General features: G+C 36.3%; 1 protein-coding gene and 1 pseudogene across 2 annotated transcripts in view; one reads left to right on the top strand and one right to left on the bottom strand.

The window, feature by feature from the left end:
* Positions 1–25,373, top strand: part of LOC101969513 (immunoglobulin lambda-1 light chain-like) — an 828,312-nt gene that overhangs the window by 267,680 nt on the left and 535,259 nt on the right. The window lies entirely within an intron of this gene.
* LOC101961472 (KH domain-containing RNA-binding protein QKI-like) lies at positions 1,443–19,949 on the bottom strand (annotated as a pseudogene).

Below are 25,373 nucleotides of genomic sequence, written 5' to 3'. Positions count from 1 at the left end.
GTTGACATTGACCCTTGTATCAACCAAAAGTAGTCCATAATGACATGTTTTTTAAAACTTACTAGTCAAATATTAGAACAGTTACAGTTATCAATTTTTTTCACAGTTCAAATTTGACAAATTTGCATCAAAATCATGTGGCACACATCATGTAATTCAAAGCCTCAACTCACTTTTCCCCCATATGTTGTTTCACATACTGGTTGACTGAGTAACACACATTAGATTTTATTCTGAGGGAAGAACTGATCTCACCATACACTGACTAAATGATCATAAAGGAAATAAAGGTCTTTCCTTTAGACCTATTCCAATATGTTAAAATATAAAAGAGAAAGACAAAGATAAAAGAATACTTGTCTTTTGTTCCTTGACAACCACCAGAAAGAATCATTTAATGAAATAGGTTTATTTATTTTTTCGTTTTATAACACTTGAAAGTTTAAAATACACTTGTGTGTGTGTGTATATATATATATAAACACACACACATACATATGTATCTGCATCAGTAATCTTGTATAGTAAAAGTATCTAGTTTTTGTTTATTTGATTCAGTGCACTACACTTTTATCTACAATTTCATTTACATGTATACAGTAAATAGGCAAGTTTGGATTTTATATTCTTAATGATTTTTTTTTTCTATACAGGGAGGTTTAAAAAAATACTTGAGCAGTTTCCCCAGTAGTTTGATGCATAATGGATGTACCTTGTTCTCAAAATTTTATGAGGGAGGTATAAAATAAAGATTCTATAATTTTAACTCAAATATCTTTTAAAAAATAGTGTTGAGGTTTGTTTTTTGCATTACTTTTCAAAACTTCTCAAGTTTTTCTCTCATGGCACAATCTTCTAATACTTCAAATGTAGCAGGCAATTAAAAAAAAGTTGCATCTTCTGCCTTTGGTGGGCACTGTAGTGACTGAACAAAATATCAAATTTTGAATACTTTTGAATCACTTCACCAATGACTGGCCTGACCAAAGAAGGTTCACGCATGATGCATCATCACACAATTCATTAAGGGAAAGCTTGATTTCACTATGGGAAGAAAAGATTCCTAGAAACATCTCTCAGTTACTATTTCTGTCACTGAGTAATTAAGGGCCATCTGTCTCCCATCTTAAGGAGGCCTTCTTACCATTCAGCTGGGGTGAGACATTGAAACATGATCAGTGCTGTAGGATAATTTGGGCCTTAATACGTTATTACTATTCAGTGGAGTTTCAAGAACCACTTTTATTAACATGGGGAGAAAAAGCTGAGTAGGAGGACAACAATTTCATTATCATTTGTTCAGTTAGATGGACAAATGGACAATCCCTCAGCTTGCAGCACTGATTACAGACAAGCAAAAGTGATTACAAGTTAATTGATAAGCCGGCAGGCATGGTCAGGTCATGACTGGGTGAAGAGCTCAGAGATCAGAGGTTCATAGGTTAGTTGCCAATGGCAGCTTGCCCTGAAGTCACAATCCTTTGGTAATGAAGGAAACACATATTTTTCCTTCAAAGTTTAGTAACCACTGTACCTAATAAATCACTGGGTTCAATAGGGTACAAGGATTGAAGTAGGTGGTGCCAATGTGTAAGGATATTTGTATGGTGTGTTGATTTACCTAGCCTCAGGCTCTTGAGGGACTATTGCAGCAGTTTGGTGAGAAGTTCCATTTGGAAAGGTAGAAGTATGTATTTTTCTGATCAAAGATATTGTGGTAGGGCCAGCTGGTAGGAGTACTCAGGGCAGTTGGTGGGAGGAGAAGACCAGGACCAGTTATGATCCTTGGAGCATACTGGGCTGTTGCCACAAGAGTAAAGGCAAGGGCTCTGATTTAATGTTGGCTTCTCTGCAGGTGTAATTAAGAATCAGGAGCTCCATCAGCTGCATCTTTTTCAGGCTGTCTGCTGATTCTGCTGTAGGTACCAGTCCAGTCATTTCTTCACTTCTTTAACTTCCCTCCTCATTTTTATTTCTGTTTTGCCCTGAGCATCTTCCACAGTGATCAGCACATGCAAATCATCATTTACATGCTCCCAATTAGGTTTGCTCTATTTTGCTCCTCCCTCCTCTTTATCTCTCATTGAGCCTTTGCCTCATGACATTATTTTACATCTATTTTCTGCTTCAAACTATTTAACTGTAAATACTCTGGATCCAAAGATCCCTCCAACAAAATTAAAGTCTAGGTATTCTTTTTACAGATACAAAAAAAGGTTTCTCTTGTAACAGAACAATAGGTCGCACAGCATCAGGCAATTCTGTGTTCCTTTTCTCTGTACTGCCATTTAATGTGTCATCGTGCATGTCTTTCTGTACTCTGCTAATTTCTTCCTCCATCTGCCACTGGAGATGGTTGAAGATCCTGCAGAATTTGGACAGACTGCTGGATTACATCAGGTAATCCAGGATTATCATTTTCCTGTCCATATTCCAGGCTTTGCAGCTCATTCTGCACCTTTAGCCATGGTGGTACCTGACCCAGCGTCCACCTCTGTGCTGGCTCCTGTTCTTGGCCACAGCTGTGGCGATCAGCTTATATTACAATGTGAGGAGACACTGTGGCCCAGCTGAATGGGATGTCTCTGTGGAAATTCAAAGGAAAGCACTCAGCCAGGAGCATGCTTTCTCCATTGTGGGAACAGGTGTCCCTAGGTCTGAAGGAGCAGGGAGTTTGGGTTTATCAAAAAGACACCCAAAGCTAATGTAGAGATGTAGGACCATGAACTGAGATTTATAATGAAATAAAAATGTTATTTGAATGATGATTACGATGACCATGATCATGATCATGAGTTAAGAGCCATAGGCTCTTTAGTGCAGAAACACCCTGTTCTTCCCCAACCCATCTACTGTTCACATTGCCAAGGAGGGTAGTGCCAGACCTGACAGGGAATATACAGGAGTTTGGCTCCACAGAGAGTACCATTCATGTTTCTCTGAAATTTTGTTTTTGCAGAATAGTTGTAGATAGATCTTTCTCCTCTTTCTCTAAAGAAAACAAAACACCATAATGGGAATCTTTCCCTGGACTAGGTAAAAAGAACTCCATCTACATCATACACTTGTGTACATCTGATGCAGCCTCGCTCTATTCTGGTCAGGAATAGGTGGGGGCAGGTGTTCTGGAGTCAGTGTCGACTCTCTGTACACAGAATTACAGGTGCTAGGAGTTTCGGGTTCACCTGTGAGAGGGATGCTCAATTTGTGAGGCTCCTCTACCAGCAGAAGGTGGAAAAACTGTAGCAAGGAACAGTCAGAAAGCAGACTGGGTCTGCCCTGGGGGATCCCAAGAGGGAGGCCAGCCCCTGGATCAACAGGTGTCCAGGAAGAGTCTTTAAAATGGAAATCAGGATGATCCATTCTATCTATGGGCTGCAATGAGGGTCAGGCTCACAGTGTCAATGTCTTAGGGCTGAAGGCATGAGTAGGAATTAGGATTCATGAGAAGACTACCTAGAAAATGTACTGGAAAAAACTGATCCAAGGTGTCAAACTAGGCAGGGAAACCAAAATTCCAGGTGTTCCAGAAGGGAGCTCAGAATGACAAAGCAAGGAGCTGAGGACCATGTCCTTCAAACAGGATGGCTGTCTGGGCCTCCTGACCCTCTCAAGGCACATGCTCACCATTCAACAATGGTGTCACTGCTAATTCCTTTCTCTTGGTGACATTTGTACCTCCTCTCTACCTCTCTCCCACCTCCAGAAATATTTGTCCTCAGAACTACAGCTCCTATAATCAGATGCAGCGTCTGAGGGCAGAGTAGGCACATATAACCTTGTCTCTGAATAAACAGCCTCATTTAGGAATCTTTATACAATGACATGGACTGTTATCTGCTTCAGGTCAATTCTCTGACCATTGGACTCTAGATATTTCAGTAACATTATCCTCCTGGATAGAAGGAACCCTGACCAAAACACACTCTACAGCTTAGCTCTATACAACCCAACACTGAGGAAATTCAGAGATCAGGTGGACTAGCATTTTCCTCAGGCAGTTTGTTTCTGGCAAATTAATTATTTAAAACACTGAAGCAATAAATATACATTCCAGTGGCAGCTGCCTGTCTACTGTGGGAAGGAGGCTGTTGAAGAAGGGAGCAATCACCAATCATAAAACGAGATTAGAAGATGTGGTGAATCCACAGAAGCACCTGAATATTTATCAAAAAAAGTGTCATATGTTAACTGATTTCACAAAGTCCTGACACACTGTCATATTATAAAGAATGTGACACTGATGGGACAGTAGTGTACCTGGATGGCTGGAGAAATGGAAGAGGAGGTTAAGATCAATGGTTTACTTTCTAATGACTCAGGCATAATTAGTGGTCTCAGGAGAGTTCAGTCCATGGCCAGACCCTTGGAAGTTCCACAGCCCTGCTTACCTAGGCCCAGGACACACCTCAATGCAGGATGGATGGGACAATGATCATGAAATCACTGAAAGGCAAATGGGTCTTGGAGATCAAGCTTTTTTATTTTCTGACCAGAGAAGAAGCTAGAGGAAAAGTTGGACCTCCATCTCTTCCTCTCAAAATATATTACCTCCAGAGCTTGTAAGATGGTTCCCCAGAAGCCCCCAATGAAGAGCTCAAGGAAAGGAGTAATGTGCATAATCTCCAAAGACTCACAGAATCAAAAGTTCTATGGGGAAAAGGAGTCTTAGGGGAGCCCAGCTGTGCTGTCAACCTCAGGACATAGAGCTCTGGGTCATCTCCACCTTGCCTTCTATAACCTTTGGATATGAATATGCTAGCACTGTACCAGAAGAAGCCAGATCATTCCCCTGTGCTGGTTATTATATATGATGATGACTCTAGGCCCCAATGATACCTACCAATTCTCTGTCTCCAACTCATAGAACATGGCCACCTAGCCTTCCATCTAGCCAGGCTCCCCAGAGGGTGGACCAGAGTGGATTTGGTACTGGCAGGAACAGGCTCTCCTGGTGGTTTCTGGGCCAAGGTATATGGATGGAAAGAAGACCTGAAGGGAAGGACAGAGAGATGGACTCATCTGTTCATTCTCATAGTAGCTATATAATCTGTCATATGGTGGTGACTTGTAACCACCATAGAGGACACCCTGGCATATGCAAAGATCTTTCTCTTCAAGGTACACCCTCCATCCACAGCAGCTTCCAACCAAAAAGATGTGAGAGATATAAATTCTTCAGAATATATATGTGAGAGGCCCATTCTTCCAGGAAAGGTCATGTCTTTGGGCATGAGAGATTCTCTGTCCTCTTGCTGTCTGATTTTGTTGACTAACTACTGTTTCTCATCATGTTTGAAACTGTCAACCAGAAAATACAAGACCTGTCCAAACAGGGGATAACCACTATCGGATCCTCAACACGTTTCTCTATCTGTAATTGCATGTGGCCTCAAGATCAAAAAAACATCATATGCTGGATCAGTCACTTGCTGCAGACAATCTAACTGATGAGAAAATGTGTTTTGGAAAGTGTGATTACATTTCCCTGTGAGCATGTTTCTTCTAGATTCATATTCTCCTTATATTACAAAATAACAGGAGTCAGACTTACTGGGTTTGTGGGAATAGGCGTATAACAACTGGGTCAGCCATAATACAATTCTGACACTCAACACCCAGTGCTTGCTTTGGACCCTACAATGTCAGTACATAATCTTCCTTCCATAAGGCTGCCCTTAACTTCAGATACCAGCCACATTTAGGGGTTCCAGTTTCACCTGCACTACTGACATAGACTATAAATTTGAGAAATGGAAAAGGAGGCTAAGATCAATAGTTTACTTTCTAATGACTCAGGCATAATTAGTGGTCTCAGAATTTCAGTAAATTCTGTAATTTACTAGAAACCCACAACAGAGTTCAGAAGAACACTGTGCTTCCAAAGATGATTATAGAGGATATTCATAGGGTGAAATCTGCAATGGAAGATGAAGGTCCCAGTCACAGAACTTTCATGCCTTTCCCTATGAGCATATAGGATACCACCTCCTGGCATACCAGCGTGTTCACCAACACTCAGGGGGTTCCAAGGTCAGTTCTAGAGTCAAATAATCCATCTGCTGATGAATACCCTGGCTTTTGGCATTCCCTTCCAGCTTTCCCAATGAGCAAACTATTTCCATTTTTCTGTGCATTTCCTTGGGGTATGTTTCTTCCTATTAGAGTATTTCTCTAATACCCTTTAAGAATTATGGGTAGCCTGGCATGGTGGCACTTGCCTGTAATCCCAGTGGCTCGGGACTCTGAGGCAAGAGGACCATGAGTTCAAAGCCAGCCTCAGCAATAGCGAAGTGCTAAGCAACTCAGTAAGAGCCTGTTTCTAAATAGAAAACAGGCCTGGGGATATGGCTGAACAGTTGAGTGCCCTGAATTCAGTCCCCACTACACCTTCCCACAAAGAAAATATGTTATGTGTGTTTTAGATTTCATGCTGATTATACATACTTCAGATATACAATCAGTTTTAATTAATGTCAACTGGAATGTTAATAATTTTGTCTTAAATGGAAATTCTCTAAAATAATCCCACAGTTTTGGGGGGAGGGTTCTGACTCCACAGAAGTCAGATAGTTTGAGAACTCAAAGGACAGAGAGAGTGATCTTGTGTAGTCTTTTGGTTTAGTTTGTTTTTGTTACAGCAACAAAATACCTGAGGCTAGATAATTTATAGAGAGTTCTAAAATTTCAAGACCATGGTATTGACATCTGCTTGGCTGTGATGGAGTCCATCCTGGCTACATCACAACATGATGGAGGACATCAGTGTGGTGCCCATGCAATAATGAGAGATCACATGATGAGAGGAAGCCAGAAGGATTTAGTGGGATGGTTTTCTATTTTTATAACAAATCATTCTTGAGGGCCCTAACCCAGTAATGAGAAGATTACATTAATCTTTCAATGGTGGTATCCCCAATGACCCAATCACCTTCCACTGGAACCAAATCTTAATGATTCACCACCTGTATTCATTTTCACAAATATCCCAAAATAAGCTATCTGGTGATTGATCAGTGCCTGATTACAATTTACTAGGTTAAATAAGAGGAATCTATATTGACAAGGAAGAAGAAAGAAAGTTTCAAACATGGACATGACAAGTTAATCTATGCTCCACACTCCATGCAGGAGTCAGAAGTCTTCTCTCATTGTGGATGAGAAGAAATCTTGTGTGTCAGGGAAGATGCCATAATGAAGGAAGCATGTTGAGGCCATCATGGGAATCAACCACCCTAGAACATGTGCAGTTTGTTGTTCAGACCTGCCATAATCTCTTCACTCATGTGTCACTTCCCTCCAGAGTTATGGGGTATAATAGAATTTTAAGTAGTCAGGGTTTTCTTTGTACCAAAACAAAAAGGCCAGAGTGTTCAACTCATCTGACATCCATAGGAATAATCAATCCCATTGATCTTCATATCAAACTCTCCAACCTGGGATAAGGTCATGCAGTGAAGTTGGTACCAACATAAACTGCATATTGGAATTAGCTGGGGATTTAACATTAGATTCTGAGCATCTCAACCAGAGAGAAGTTCAGATTCTGTTGCTATAAAATTTGTTATTCTACATGATGTCCCTAAACTAGAAGTAACAGCAATTCTGAAATCTCCCAATCCACAATCTGCATTCTTACAAAGATTCCCAGGTACTATGCATACATTAAGTTTAAGAATCTCCTGTGGCAGGTGTGAAATAATCATCCATATATTTTGTGAAAGATCACCAAATAACCCTACATTTTTTAAAGGCTGAGAACCATTGATGTCAGAGGAGCACCACAATATTAGGTGCAAATGGAATATGAATTTCCTCAGTGTTTCTGGGTCCTGGGTGGAAAGAAGGAACTGTGTGCACAGGCCTTTGTGGGGGGGCAGTGAGAGGAGAACTGCACCATCCTTGGGTTCATCTATAGAGTAACCCACAGCTTGGGCTCTAGTTCTCTTATATATATAAAAAAATAGGAAGTTTGTATCATTTCACCATGACCTAGAGTAACTCTGGCCATTATCTGATTTATGAACATGAGAAACATCCTTTCTACAGCCCTGGAACTGAATGCAAAGTGACTTTCTACATTGATCCCTCTCCCTCCTGCACTGAGTCAGTCACCTTATATCAGAGAAAACATTTTCCATTTCTTACTGCAAACAATAACCTGACATTGATTTTGTTTTCCTTACTGAGGATTTTAACTATTAGATTTAATTATTCCATTTATATTTTATGCATATTCCTAAGGATTCTGAGAAATGAGAACTTGTAATAAGTTGACAAATAATATTTAAGAAAAGACTTTCTCAAATGAAAATAAAATAAAAAAGACTAATTTTAAATTTTTCTCTCTAGAAATGTCTGAAGATTCACAAATAGTGGCAAATAGTGGGAATTGGATAGGATTGGTGTTTCAAACCAGGAATGGAATCCCTTCTGATTCTCAAAATGGTACCTATGCCTCCCTTTTACCTCCCTTTTACCATTTACCTTTAATAATTTTCAAATATTATGAAAATATTTGGAGGTGGTAGAACATTTCTGGTAGAACATTAACAAAATATATTAATATGTGAGTCTAGAATTTAGTTGGAGTAAAAATACACTATTGAAAAACACAATTGGATATGTGAAATAAATACACATTTAAGAGAACAACAGCATCCCATAATGTGGCATGTGCTCATGCTGAAAATTCTAAAATGACTAGTCATCATGGTAATGTGGGATGCACATCTTACCTTCCATGCCAACTGTCAGTTGCTGTGCTGAGTGGTTGAATTTGAGATAAGGGGTAAGGTTTTCAGGTTCTTACCTAGAGTAGTCTGTGATAGAAAACCTAAATTTCTGTGGTGAAAGTATTGGCATTGATATTTTGATGGCTATTTCTTCAAAGAGTCAGCTAACTTTTACTGAACATATTCCCTCTTGATGTTTTTCATCTCCTACACTCAATCTTCTCTGCTGAGTTTTAAGCATTTTGTGATTTATATATTTGATTATTCTATCCAGGTTGTTCCCTTCAATGTTTTCCTAAATTTAGTAAAATGGACATTAATGCCAATACCATGTGCCATCTTTGAATAAATGCCAATATCATGTGCCATCTTTGAGTGAATAAATGCCAATATCCTGTGCCATCTTTGAGTGAAAAACACCCACCTTGTTTCCATGAGATTAAAAAAAGATAATATGAATACTAATTATGGCAATAGATATCCCATGAAAGGGAAATAAATGGTCAAACTCTTCTAAATATGTGAACCTCTAAAACTAATGTTAGAGAAATCTAAATGAGGACATTTATAGAAAAATAAAAGGCTTGAGATGCTGGTTCCAAGCGGTCTATGACTAAATGATCCCTGGTATTTGGAAGCTATTGGGAAGGAGGCAACAGAGGACAGCACCGTGAAGTAAGTGAAGTGGACATCTGATAATGAGGGCCTAGGTGGACTTCAGATAAAAGTCCACATAGGACTCTCAGTTTCACAGGCTGTAGTTATGGGTAGTTTCTTCTAAGGCAGATAAATTTCTGGCCACTGGCCCTGCAGGATCTAAGAAGGGATAGGGAAATTCAGGAGAAAGAATATGCCTGATCAGACTGGTGCATGTGCAGCAGGTTTTCAAACAAACCTTTATCCAGGTGCTGAGATGATGGCTCAGAAAATATTAGTCTGCAGACCTGGGGGCAAGTCACCTCCTACAATGATTCACCAAAGCATCAACCCAGAATATCCATTTTCCTCAATTCACCATAGCAGCTTATCCAGTGACCAGCAGATGGAAATGTAACTCTGGGCATAGCTATCCAGTGGCAGTTGGTTTAGAATGTCCTGAGTTCTAAACAGTTTACCAGCCACACAGGGCTCTGATCATTTGGGTTTTCAACTGCTCATCAGGAAGGCAGTTGCCAGTGAAAATACACTGGAGAGGTTGGCCACAAGCGTGGACCTTACCCTTGACCTTCAGATAGAATTCATTTGAATGAAATCATATTTGGGGCCAGTAATTATAATAAAGAGGCAGGAGACTAGATTATGACTTGTGCCCTTCTCTTGGCTCAGTCAACCCTTCTGGGACATCAGTCTTACCAAGGAGGCCTTAGGGGAGGAGTATTTGAGAAAGAGAAGAGTTCTGGGTTCATAGTCCTAAGATATCAATTAGTCCCAGGTAAACAGATACATTACTGTAGCACATCTACCACTCATAAAAAATTTCAAATGCCTAAACTCAAAATTGTGGGTTACAGAGTGTGCTTTACCCATCCCTCCAGGCTGATATGGGGTCACAGAAAATAACATTTTTCATGAGCTTTACAGATATCCACCTGTAGAGGATGAAGAATAGACTTTCTTTATCAACTGCCCTAGAGGATGACATCTGCTAGACTCCTCTCTGTTCAAACACTGTCAAAGATTGAGCTTGTTCTTCCACACATTTAATGACAGGACACTTTAACACATATATGAAGCACCAGTCTTCTTAAGGTTGCCTGTATGTGATCATTGTCAGCCTTATACCATTACATGGATCAAATGAACACTTCTGTATCTACAAACAAGCAGTTGAGGCACAGAGAGGTTTATTTAACTCTCACAGGTATGTACAGCTTTGAGATAGGATTTGAACATAAGCTACGTGCCTACAGACTCTGCTCTTGGTTACTGTTTTCTCTGCCTTTCTATGATTTCACCTTAATAAAGGTGTTTGTGCACACAAAAGTCTGTTGGGTTTTAGACTGCTCCACATTGCAATATCATCCTAAAGCCCAAATCTGCCTCAGGTGCTCTGCTGCCCCAGTGGTAAAAACTGAGTTCAAAAGTATGAATTCTAATAACATTCAAATTTCTTTCTTCTAACTTTATTGAAACATAGATTGTGTTATTATTTACTCTGGCCACAGGCAGCAAAACCTACACCAGAATTTTTTTCTAATATTTATTTGTAACATTGTCTCCCATAGTCTGGTAACTGATACTCTACTCTCCCCTTCTATGAGATCAATTTTTCAACTTCCACCAAGGAGTGAGATTATGTAGCATTTGTGCTCTCTGTGCTTGACCTATTTCATTTAACATAGGAATGTTCTTGATGTCAAAAAAAAAAAAACAAGAATTGTCACTGGGAAAAAAATACAAATATCTAAGTTGCTGAGTATGCTATTATTGTATAATGTATATTTGAATTCAAAGTTCAAATTGTACTCCTGGATATTTACAATTGTCACATGTCAATTAAAGCTGTTTGAACTGTTATTTGAATTATTATTGATGACCCTATGTTTTCTTGCCAGCATGTTGTCAACCGTTAAGTCTGTTTTATCACATTTGCCAGGCTCTCTTGCTTTCCATGTAAGGGTTTTCAGAAGTTAAAACATCCTGAAGACTTCCACAGACCTTGGTCCAAAGGAGTCCACCTATGACCACCAAATAGTGTTTACCAGAAAGAAAAGTCAGACAAAGATACTATGGAAATCCAGTCATTGTGTCCATAAGGTTTCAATAAGGATTCTAATTTATTCAGATTTCAATTCTTCTTTTGTTTGGTGTGTGCAAATTGAGCTCTAAAATTAAGATCTATTTACCACTTAGTTTTGTGCTCTTGATGCAATCAACTATTGGTGGATATATTTGTTAATTCCCTAATTTATCTATTATTAATTGGCCTGCTACAGACATTGAAATGACTGTATCACTAAAGCTTGCTGATTTTAATTCTTTTGAATAAGCCAAAAAGAGTGGAATAGCTGGGTCATATGGGTTCCACTCACAGTTTTTTCAGGAATTTCCGTGTTGCTTTCCAGAGTCATTGTAATAATTTGCAGTTCCATCAACAATGTGTCAGTGTACCTTATTTCTCACATCCCTGCCAGTATTTCTTTGGGTATCCAGTTTTCTCAGCACCATTGGTTTAAACCATTATTTCCTATTTAACATATATTTTGGGCACCTTTGTCAAGTATCATGTGGCCGTAAGTATGTGGGTTTTGCCTCTGTGTGCTATATTCTATTCCATTGATCTTTATATCTATTTTGAGGCCAATACCATGTGTTTTTGTTATTCATCTCTGTAGTATAATTTGAGATTGGGTATTGTGATGTGTTCTACATTGCTTTTCTTGCTTAGAGTTGCTTTGGCAATTCTCAATCTTTTATTATTACAAATAAATTTCAGGACTGATTTTTCAATACTCTAAGGAATTTCACTGGTATTTTGAAGGAGATTGTTATTGCATCTAGATATTGCTTTTGGTAGTATTGCCATTTTCATATTATTAATTCTATTGACCCAATAACGTGGAAGGCCTTTTCATCATCTGTGCTCTTCTTCAATTTCTTTTTCAGTGTTCTATAGTTTTCATTTTAAAGCTATTTTACCCCTTGTCAGGTGCTTTTTTTTAGATTATTGTGAAAGGGATGGTTTCCCTAAAATCTATTTCAGCTGAATCTTTGTTGGTTTATAGAAATGCTATTGATTTATGAATTTTGATCCTATATCCTAGTAGATTGCTAAATTTATCAGGCCTAGAATTCTTTTGGTGAATTTTTTGGGGGAGTTTTCTAAATATAGGATCATGTCATCACAAAACAGAGGTAATTTGACTTTTTATTTTTCTATTTGTATCCCTTTAAATTCCTTCTCTTGCCTGATTTCTCTGACTTGACTTTTGAGAAGTATGTCAAATAGAAGTAATAAAAGTGGACATTCTTGTCTTGTTCCTGACATTTGAGAAAAGCCTTTAATTTTTATCTCTGTTCAATGTGATTTTGACTTTGCCTCTGTCATAAATAGCTTTTATGAGTTTGAGTGCCTTCTATTCCTTGTTTCTCCAACATAATTTAAATGAATGATTACTGAATTTCATCAAAGATCTATTCTGCATCTATTGAGATGATCTTATGGTTCCTGTTCTTACTTCCACTTATGGTGTGTTAGCATTCTTTTTTTTCCCCACAGCTTGGACCAAAACCCTGACAAGGAAAAATAGAGGAGGAAAAGGTTTTTTGGGGGGTTCATGTTTTTGAAGGTCTAAGTCCTCTGACAGCTGGCTCTATCCCACAGGACTTGAGGTGAGAAAGAACATCATGGTAGAATAGCATGGTGGATGAACGTAGTTCAGAGCATAGCAAGAAGCAGAAAGAGAGTCTCTTCAAGACAAAACATATAACCAAATGTACATCCGAAATGACCCACCTCCTTAAGCCACACCCTCCTCAGTTAATCCCTTTCGGGGTATTAATTCACTGAGTAGGATAAGGCTCCCATAACCCAATTTGCTTACATGGTCTCACCCATGAGCTTTTGAGGAACTTTCATATGTAAATCATAAAAAGTGATGAATTACATTTATTAATTTGCATGTTTAAACATATTTGCATCTCGGGGATGAAACCCACTTCCACTTGATGGTGGTGTACAGTCTTCTTAATATGGTTTTGAGTGCAGTTTACTAATGTTTTATTAAAGACTTTTGCATCTATATTCAATGAGTATATTGGTGTGTGAATTTTGTTCCTAGATGCATCTTTTATAGTTTTAATATCACAGTTATACTGGATTAACAGAATGTAATTGGCACTGCTCTTTCATATTCAATTTCATAGAATAATTTGACAAAGACTGGTGTTAGTTCTTCTGTAAACGTCTGGTAGAACTCAGCAGGGAATCTATTTGTGCTTGGGCTTTCCTTTGTTGGAAAGCTTTCAATTGTTATTTCCATTTCATTACTTGATAGGTCTATTAGGCTTCCTCTATCTTCTTGGTTTAACATGTACAGGTCATATATGTCTCCACATTTGTCAGTGTCTTCTAGATATTCCACTTTATTGGTGTATAAATTATCAAAATAGTTTCTACCGATCCTCTGGATTTCAGAAGGGGCTGTGTTGATATCACATTTTTCATCACTAATTTACTTAATTTATGTCTTCCCTATAATTCTTTGGTTAGCTTGGCAAAGGATTTATCAACCTTATTTATCTGGTGGCACAATCAACTTTTTATTGCACTGATCTTGTGAATTTTTATTCTCAAATAATATTAATATGGACATTCAGTATCTTGTGTTTACTTTGTCTTCTACTATATTAATAATCAGAGCAACATGGATGGGGTAAAAATTATACAAATTATATAATTCTACTACTTATTTAAATTATACTTCCTTAAGAGAAAATAGGATGGAGAAGATGTCAGAGAATTTGAACTATTATTAGAAGTTATCAGGAAAGAGGCAAAAGTTAGAAGATACAAGAGCCATGAACCAAGCCATAAACTAACCAGTAACTGTAGGAGCAAAACAATTTGAATCCAGGTATAATTGAACCGCATCTTGGTCCAATCAAGTTTTCATAATCAATAAGTGCAAATGAAACTATTAATGTGAAATTAAATTACATGAATACACATATATTTGTTTGAGCCTATTCACAAAGTGAGAATAACTCCCCACATACACATACCCAACAAACACACAAAATCATACGATGATTTTACCATATAGTGGTAAAAATTAACAAAATATGATGAAGTTATGTTAGAAAAAGTTTACAAAGGTAACATTTTAAAAAGAATTAAAGAATAAAAATGGGAGTATGGAGAAAAGAAATGAAAAAAGGCAAATATGAGAGAAGGAGAGAGAGAGAGAGAGAGAGAGAGAGAGAGAGAGAGAGAGAGAGAGAGAGAGAAATTTTACTGAGAAATAAAGGGCTTATTTCCACTAAGGTAGTAGGTGGATTTTCATTCTTTGTGTTAACTTGTAACCCTTGGGTTGAGGATTAGGGGTTTTTCAGTCCAATGACTTTGTGTTTCTCACTCAGAGTCCAGCTATTGTGGCTGGGAGGCAAAGTTGGTTGTAGAAGATCTCAGTTTTTATTCTCCTAGTATAGGGTGGCTTAGCACAACTGGGGTGCTGATACATTGTGTCTTTCTGTAGCAGGAGTAATACAGAGATTTTTATTGGAGGTTCCAGTTATTGGGTTCCAGTTATTAGTCTTGACTGAAGTTTAGAATTTTGTGAGCTTGAGTTTGAGCACTGATCCACTCACCCCCACCTGCTTGCTGTGGAGAACATCTGGATTTATAGGACCTCTGATAAAATTAAATTTTAGGGTGTTCAGACAAAACATCCACAGGTTTTGCCTTCTCTGCTATCAATATGAAGTGCTGAGTATCTGCCATGGGGTTCAGATGCTCTTTTGTGGCAGTAGGAATCTTCCCAGTAGGTATTATGGGGCACCAGCAGCAATGGGCACTTTCTCATGATCCAGAGCCTGAAGTACTCAAGTAAAATTCCCTTTGCGCCTATTTAAGTCAGCTTTACTGGTTCAGGCAAGCTCTAGGAACATTTTTAGTCACTTGCTAGTAAGTTCCTTTATGAATTCCCAATTACATCTCTATTTGCTACATTGTATGTGGCAGCCAATTTCCCCATCAAAGAGGGTTTTTTACATGTACAGAATGCTTCCTACCCATAGATTTGCTTTCACTGAACAACTTTGCCAGCTGATTCTGACAATTAAAATCACTCTTCTTCTCTAATCCACAGGTTTCTCTAAGTTTTTTTTCTTTAAATTTTCTTTATCCACTGGCCACACTCTCCTTTGTACCCTCCTTCTCATTAGTATCATCACTGTTGGCCAAGCTGGCACAACTGAAACGTATTATTACTTTTTTATATGGCTTCCTTTTATTTATACATGACAATAGAATTCATTCTACATAATAATACAGGCATGGAAAATATCTTGTTGTAATTAAAAATGTGGTACCTCTCCTTCCTCTTCCTTCTCCCTACCCACACCTCTCTTGCCTAAACTTTCTGCCACTTGCCGATAGTAATTTTTTACATTAAGTTTTTATGGATTTACAGGATGTTGAGATTCAATGTGGTGTATTCATGTCAGTACGTGAGAAATTTAAGTCAGGTTTATTTCACTGTCTTTCCTTTTCCCCTTCTCTCTCACTTCTCTTTATTTCCCTTTGTACATTCTACTAAACTAATCTCTACCCACAACCACTGGTTGGGCATCGGCTTCCACATAACAGAGAATACTTTTCAATTTTGGCTTTTGGGGGATTAAACTTTCACTTACCAGGATATTCTCCAATACCATTCATTTACCAGCAAAAGACATAAAGTCATTCTTCTATGGCTGATTAATACTCCATTGTGTATCTATACCACATTTTGTTAACCATTCATCTGTTGAAAGGTACCTAGTTTGGCTCCATAGTTGTATGGTTTGAATGTGAGGTGATCCCCTTAAGTTTATGTGTGAGAAAATGTAAGAATATTCAGAGGGGAAATGACTGAATTCTAATAGCCTTAACAATCATTTAATTAATCCTCTGATGAGATTAACTGAGTAGTAATTGGAGAATGGAGGGGTGTGGCTGGAAGAGGTGGGTCATTAGGGGCATAGCATTGGGATATATATTTGCAGTTGGCAAATCAATCTCTCTCTCTCTCTCTCTCTCTCTCTCTCTCTCTCTCTCTCTCTCTCTCTCTCCTGTCAATCATGTGAGCTGCTTCCCTCCCTGATACTCTTCCTCCATTATGTTTTATCTCATCTGGAATCCTGAGGAATGGAGCTGGCTGACTGATGATGGACTGAGACCTTTCAAACTGTGAGCCCTCCTATAAACTTTTCCTCAATTATAATTATTCTTTTTCAAGTCTTTCAGTCACAAAAGTAAAAAAGGTGACTAAAACAATAGTAAGTAATTGTGAATTGTGCTGCTATAAACTTGCATCACTTTAATATACTGATTTTTAATCTTTTGGATAGATGCCTAAGGTGTGAGATAATTGGGTCAAATTTCTAGTTTTTTGAGGAAGCCTATAAATGTCCAGAATGGTTGCCCCAATTTTCATGGCCACCAACAATGTTTGAGTGTACCCTGTTCCCAAAATCTTCACCAACATATTGTTAATTGTATTCTTGATAATTACCATTCTTCCTGGAATAAAATGAAATTTCAAATGTTGTTCTAATTTACATTTGTCTAATTGCTCAAAATGTTGATCATTTTTATATATTTGTTGACCATCTGTATTTCTTCTTTTCAGAAGTATCTATTTAGTTTCATTGTCCATTTTTTTTCTTTGGGTTATTGGAAGGTTTTGCAGTTAATTCTATGAACTCTTTGTGTATTACCCTATCTGAGGTGCAAGGTGTAAAGAATTTGTCCCATCCTGTAGGCACTCTCTTCACACTCTTATTTTCTTGGCAGTAAACAAGCTTTATAATTTGTGCCATCACATTTAATTTGATGCCATCACATTTTTTTAACTTTATTTTTTAAATTTTCATGTGGTGCTGAGGATGGAAACCAGCACCTCATACGTGTGAGGCAAGCGCTCTGCCACTGAGCCACAATCCCAGCCAGCATTTGTTAATTTTTAGTTTTAATTCTTGCAATGTAAGAGTGTTGTTAATCATTTATGTTCCTGACCTCATATGTTGGATGTTGGACCTACCTTTATATAGTTGGTGCATGGTTTCTGGGGTAAATCCTAGGTCTTTATTGAAATTTGAGTTGATTTTGTGCAGCACAAGAGATAAGGGTTAAATTTTATTCTTCTATATGTGGATTTCCACTTTTTCTACCATCATTTTTTTAAAAAAGCTATATTTTATCAAGTGTACATTTTTGGCATATTTGTCTAGTAGGAGTTAACTGTTTTGATAGGGTTTTGTCTCTGGAGTTCTGTTCTATCCCATTGATCATTTTTTCCTATTTTCATGTCAACACAATGCTATTCTTGTTACTATAGCTCTGGAGTATAATTAAAGTCTGTTATTGTGATGCCTCCGGCTTTGCTTTTCTAAAAGTGGCTTTGGCTATTCTTTGCCTCTTTTTTCCCACATTAATTTCCTGACTGATTGTTTTTATTCCTATGAACAACATTATTGGAATGTTGGTGGGAATTGTATTGAAAATGTATACTGCTTTGGTAGTAGGGCCATTTTGACAATATTCCTTCTGCCTATTCAAAGAACAAGGAACTTCTTCCCTATTCTAATGTCTACTTCAATTTCTATTTCAGTGTTCTATAGTTTTCATTGTAGAAGTTTTTTATCTCTGTTGTTAGTTTGATTACCAAGTATTGTCTGTTGAGGCTATTTATGAATGGAAAAGTTCCCCTAATTCCACATTCAGCTGATTTATCCTTGTAGTGTAGGAATGTGATTGATTTATGGGTATTGATTTTTGTATCCTGCTACTTTGCTGAATTTATTTAAGAGTTCTAGAAATTTTCTGGTGGACTTTTATGGATCTTGTAAATATAGGATCATGTCATCAGCAGAGATGCTTTCAGCACTCCTTTTCCTATTCATCTAATTTTCTTCTCTTGCCTAATTGCTCTGGCTAGACTTTTAAGGACTATTTTGAATACAAGTGGTGAATGTGGGCATTCCTCTCTTGTTCCTATTTTTAGGGGGAATCCTTACAGTTAATTTCCATTTAGAATGATGTTGGCTTTGGGTTTGTCATATGCAACTTTTAAACTGTTGAGGTATGTTCCTTCTATCCCTAGTTTTTCCAAAATTCTGAACATGTTTGAATGTTGTATATTGCCTAATGCTTTTTCTCCATCTATTGAGAAAATCATGTGGTTCTTGTCTAAATTAATTTATGTGGGTAATTACATTTATTGATTACCATATGTTCTAAGAATATATCTAAGCATACATCCCTGGATGAAACCCACTTGATCATTGTGCACTGTCTTTTTGATGTATTTTTGTAAGTGATTTACCAGTAATTTATTAAGAATTTTTGCTTGTATGATATGAGGATATTGGTCTGAAGTTCTCTTTCTTGGATGTGTCTTTGTTTGGTTTTGTTGTGAGAATGTCACTGGCTTCATAGAATGTGTTTGGAGAAGTTCTGTCTTTTCTATTTCTTGGAAAAAATGAGGAAAATTGGTGTTAGTTCTTCCTTAAAGTTCTGGTAGAACTTGGCTGAGAATCCATCTGCTCCCAAGCTTTTCTTCATTGGTGGTATTTTGATGTTGTCATCAATTTTATTTCTTGAAATAGATTTTTATTTTTTTCTCTATTCTCCTATTTCTATTTGAATAGGTGGTATGTCTCCAGGAATTTGTCAATGTCTTCAAGATTTTGTGGTGTATTGGGATATACATTTTCAAAATACTTTCTGATGATCCTTGGTTTTTCAGTAGGGTCAATGGTGACATTTCCTTATTTTTCAGATTTTAATATGTCAACTTTATTCCTTTCTTTTGCTTATCTTGGCTAAGCCTTTCTCAATTTTGTTTATTCCTTCAAAATACCAAGTTTTGTATGGTTCATAACTTGAAATTGTAGGCTCAGCAATGCCATCAGTAAATACAATAATAATAATGTGTTATATCTGGTATTAAATAGAAAAACGTGTTATCTATGGTATCAACAGCAATACCATAATGCAACACTATTAATGATGGGGTGGGCATTATACAAACCAATCAGTGAAAAAAGATAGTAAAACTAGGGTTATTTAAGAGGATAAAATAGATAGTAAGGTAGAAAAGGGTTTATCATCTCAAAAGGTGAAAGAAGCGAATGAAGAAGATATAGAATGTGACCATTATTTTACATACAATTTCTGCTTCAAGCTGTTTAGTTGTAAGTCCTCTGGATCCAAAGATTCTTCTAACAAAATTAAAATGTGGGTATTCTTTCACAGAAACATAAATTTTTCTTCTAATTGAACGGTAGGTCTCTCAGCAAAACAGGTAATTCTGCGCTCATTTTCTCTGTACTGCCGTTCAGTATGTACATGCCTTTCTATACTCTGATAATTTCTTCCTCCAGCAGGCGCTGGAGGTGGTTGAAGATCCCATAGAAGTTAGGCAGCCTGCTCAAGAGCTTCTTGTTCCTTAGCTGCATCAGGTAATCTTAGGTGGGTTTCAGCTTCTCTGTTTCCATTTCCCCCACCATATTCCAGGATCTGCAGCTCACTCCACCCTTTGCCCCAGCAGTTGTCGCCAGAGAGGAGGAATCAGGTTGGGGGTGGAGCCTTGGCCACCCTCTGCTAGAGACCAGGCATCCAGCTCTGCAAGAGCACCAGCACAGGGCCCAAGGCCAAAAACGCAGCAGCCCAAAGTTCTCTGGCCACCCTACCTAGACGGAGCTGTCTTGCAAGACTGAAGGCGGAGGCAGGCAGGGCCAGGGCACCTCTCCTGTTGTAGCACCACAAATGTTTCTCATTTTCTCTTAATTGAACACAGTAACTTAAAATTTAGCACTCACAATCTGTCATATCAAAGACACTATAGGAATTTTTATTGCCTGAATTCAATAATGGGAGCAATATTACTGGAGGTCTTCCGTGATGCTTTGGATATCTGGGCATTTATTCTCATAAAGAAGCTTGGATGTTATCAAATCCATGGCTCCCCACTCCCCTTGAGACTCCTCAGTATCTTGCTCTATTTTCCTCAGGTGAAGAGGGTTTCTCACTAAGAGGGTGAGGAGTTTCTTCTTGACATTTATTCATACATCATTTGCTCCTTTATTCTGGATGCAACAAAGGATTTTTCTTCTTTAAAGGCCAGATGTCCGTAGGATATCGCTTACCATTCATCCTTCCCAGTCAGTGCTCAGAATTCTCTTGAAAAATCCAGCCCAAAGCATTGTTTTATTTCCAGAAAAAAATAATTTGAGTTAGTGTTTAATATTTGCTTTGAACCTTTGTTTATATATTTTTTTCTCATTTTAGCACCATTTTCTCATTTTGGCTTTTGGCATTTTTGGTCAGATCTCTCTTATCTCTTGCTTAATTTCTTTGAAATATTTCCTCCTCTTTAACCTTCTGTTTCTTGTCAGGCCAACCTTTCACTGTTTCTTCTGCTGTACTTCTTAAGTACTGAAGTAATCTTCCAATGTCTGCTTATTCTCTCCTGGTTTCTGTCCATCCATTTCTCTCATTCTGATCATTAATCCCATTTCATCATTTTGTTCTTGTTTTTGTTAAATATACGTGACAGTAGGGTGTATTTTGACATATCATGAATATATGGAGTGCCACCCATTAAAATTTTGATCCCATTCTTGTGGTTGAACATAATGTGGATTTACACTGGTCCTGTATTCATACATGAACATAGGCAAGTTACAGCTCATTCATTATACTGTCTTACCTTTTCCCAAACCACCTCCCTCCCTTCATTCCACTTAGTCTAATCCCATGAACCTCTATACTTTACCTTTCCTGATAACCTTTCCTTCAGTTTTAGAAAAGTACATTACTCAGTAAATAAGTCCTACTAAGGCTGAAAACTTCTGTGTTTTGCAGTGGCATTATTCAGTTCTTCTTTCTTTCCCTGCAATATCTTTTTAGGGAAATGAAATTCATATATTTATGTTGCTCATTTTGATATGAAATTAGTTTTTTGAATTTTTAGGAGCATCAGGATTCAGCAAATTTGTTCCAGCTTACCAGAATTTCCATTTGAAATTTCTGTGCAATGCTTATGATTTTGCCAGCTTTCTACTGCATTTGCTAGCTCTAGACTCATTCTTTAATGAATCTTTTCTCTCATCACTTCCTTTGTACTTAGATTTCCTGATTGAAGTCTTTTGCCTAATTATTGTTCCTCCACTTGTGGTCTTTCTTAGGAGACAACTGTTACCACATTAACAAAATCTGTAGTCATTTCCTTTAAGTAGGTGTTAATTTGATATACCTTTTTAACATTTGTAGAGAAAAATTATTGTCAAGTTTCTTGGCATTTTTTAATATATATGTTTGAATGTATAAACAAGACAGCCATATTATTCCTAGAACAATATTCAGTCTTTTAAAAGATGAAAAACCTGTCATTTACAACAGAATTTGTGAACCTAGAAGACATTATGCTAAGTGAAATAAGTGGACAAGGAAATTTTCTTAGACCTGAAATCTAAACCAATTAAACACATAGAAGCAGAAAGTAAAATGGTAACAGCCATATGATTGGAGTTGGGGAAAATGGGAAACTGTTGGTTGAAAGTTGTCAAGTTTCATTCATGCAGAATGAGTAACCTCTGGAGAGCTCATCCCAAGCAAGCTTCTTGCAGTTAGTAATATTGTAAATGGATATTTGTTGAGAGAGTAGATCTTAAATGTTCTCAACATACAGACTCAGAAAGAAAGCAAGTATGTGAGCTGGTGTATGTGTTAATTAGCTCAATTGTGGCAATGGTTTCACAATGTATATATACATCCAAACTTCCCACTATACTCCTTTAAACATACAATTTTTGTTTGCAAATTTTACCTGAATACAGATAAAAATGTTGCAACAAAAGCTAGGTTTTTGTTGTTTAGTTTTAGATAATTAAATCATTTTAGAAAAACTATTTCACAATATTTGTATATCCACAAGACACTAACAAAAGCAAGCTAAAACTAAATGTAAATAGCAGAAAGATGTGTGGATTAGGGAGAGGGGAACAGAGGAAGGAGGCGAGGGAAAGGGGAAATAGTGGGAATTCAATTGGAGCAAATTCTATTCCATGCTTTTATAATTATGTCAGCACCCTGTTGTTATGTATAACTAGAAAGAATCAATTAAATTTAAAAAACATCATTGGCAAGTATAGTAAAATTTATATTTTTAAATAATTGTTCAGAAATTCATCATGTTGTTACAGCACAGGAAAATCCTTTGTAAGCTCAACTCACAGTTGAAGCAACAGAAAGATCCTCTTTCAAATCATGATTATCAAGCTTATTTTTCTACCTTCATAGCAATTCTCTATGAAAATCAAGAAAATTAGTATTCAAAAAAAATTAAGTCAATCATGCACATTAAATTGCAAGGGATTTCATGCTAATCTGTAGCTTCCAAATCAGCCTTTGTGGCAACTTTTAGAAAGAGAATTACACATAAATACAATACACTTTATAGTTCCCAAACTTCATAATTTTAGACTGTGATTTATACAGTCTTTATATTACATATATATAACACCTTGCTCATTTAACATTCAGTAAATCTGCACTATTTCAGAATATGGAATGAAAATAAATAGAGGTAACAGAGCTAATGCACTGATCATTTTGAAAAAAAATCATTTGTATTTAGAGCTAATTTAAGGAAAAAAATGTTAAGGCTTACATACTTTAGTATCTTAAAACTAAATATAAAGAATATAAAAGTAAATAAATCTTCCAGTGACACTTCTATTATTGATTGGTACCACATTTTGAAGTTTAGAATATATTAACTGAAAGAGCTACAAGAAAAAAGTGATGCAAATTTATATAAAACATTTAAAATCAATATCCATGATATGAAGAAGAAATAAAACAAATGAAGTAAATAACTTCTGACTTAACTACAATGTATCTGTTATTTAGAAATAGGAGGTAACATTACTAAAGAATTATCCCTGATAGTAAACATAAATAATAGGTAACAAAACAAATCCATTAGTGTCAATCTGTTTTTGTCTTTTTGAGAAAAAGTTCCTTTGTTTTGATATAAGTTGTAAAAAATACTAGTCAGTATATAAAAGACATTTTTAAAATTATTCAAAACTGCATGCATTTCTTGCTGTTCAATGGATGTTTTAAAATACTTATACTCCTTTGTGAGTTTCTTTTTTTTTCTTTAAATAATAATTTTGCGCTTGCAATTAATTAATTTCAATTTCATTCATGTAGGTAATGAGAATTCCTTTCAAATATATGCCTGCCAAGTACTGAGGAACACAAAAACATCATAGTTTTACTTTGCATTTAAAAAAATTCAGGTTTTAGATTTCCTAAAATTGACAACTCAAATTAGCTCCATGGAACCCTATCCTGCATAACAAGAGTCAAGATAAAAATGCTCCCTCACTGTATGCAGAATCTGCCCTCAACCACAAAGATGTTAAATCCAGTACTGATTCCCACAATCCATGGGACAATAGCGATCTAAAATTTTCAATTAAGTTTTCTTATCAAAACCATGACATTTATGCCACTATCACATTAAGTCTCTCTAATCCAAATTGCCAAAGAGATAACTAAAGCAATCATAATAATCTGTGAAAATATTCAATAAGTTATTTTCTCAAAGGAAAGGTTAAAACACTATTCATCTTTGTTTTCCAAGATATTGGAAACAGAATAAGAAACACTAAAAGAAAAAAAAGAAACACTAAAACAAAAAACAAAAGTAAAATGGCTACTACCATTCTGCTCTCTGCTTCTGCTTCTATGTGTTTAATTGGGTAGATTTTACCTCTAAGGAAGATCATTTCCTTCTCTGCTTATTTCACTTAGCATAGTGTCTTATAGATTCACAAATGCTATTGTAAATAACAGATTTTGCATCTTTTTAAAAGAATGAATACTGTTCTAGGAATAATATGGCTGCCTTGTTTATACATTAAAACATATAAAGAAAGAAAGAAAGAAAGAAAGAAAGAAAGAAAGAAAGAAAGAAAGAAAGAAAGAAAGAAAGAAAGAAACTCCCTGAATAAAGATCTGCTAGACATAGGAATTTACAGCAGCATATATAATGTTTAGGCTCCATCTATCAGGAAACAAAATTGGTGTTAAAATGAAATTACATGAATACCTGCACTTAAGGACAAACTATGGGTGATAATTTATCCCTGAAATTCATACTTAATATTTTACACATTAAAACCATTATTACAGTTTTTCCTAGTATATAATTAACTAAGAAAGTGCTTGCTTTCATAATCTTGGTAATCTAAAAAAAGACATGATTGTAAATATTAAACTGACAAACTGTATTTATTTCCCGTCTGAAATCATACATTTTAAATGGGTATATTTATATTGTAGCACTACTTTTAAGAAGGCTTACTTAGAATGCCTTAATTATGTTGATATCCTTTACATTTCAAAGTGATACATAATGCATATGCTTTCATAAATTGTTCCATTTAATGTGTATAAAAGACTTAATTACTCAATTACATTTTAATGATTAATGATGCAATTAAGGTTAACACTTCATAAAAATGAAATATCTGATTCTTCTCTAAATTTAGCTGAACCAGAGAAAATGAAGTCAACAAGTTTGGATGAAAAATTAATAAATACATATTTTATATACAGATTATTCAGAAAGAAATTGAAAAAAATACCAATTCCACATGTTGAATATAACAGAACCCTTAGACTTCTAAAAACAGCATATAAAATGAACATAAAACAATAAAAAGGAGATTATTATGAACTTCAATAGTAACAAATCATTAATATGGCAGACTTGTGACAGCTTCATGAAGATACTGGAGATTAGATTTTTTCTGCTGAAAGACAATTGTATGCTTCAATGAAAAATTATACATGAAGATTATTTCCTCTATTTTTACTTATGTAATACAAATCTTCATAGCATAATATATTTCTGA

This window comes from Ictidomys tridecemlineatus, chromosome 2, assembly GCF_052094955.1.
Source record: "Ictidomys tridecemlineatus isolate mIctTri1 chromosome 2, mIctTri1.hap1, whole genome shotgun sequence".
NCBI lineage: Eukaryota > Metazoa > Chordata > Mammalia > Rodentia > Sciuridae > Ictidomys > Ictidomys tridecemlineatus.
This window is presented reverse-complemented; position numbering and strand designations above follow the sequence as displayed.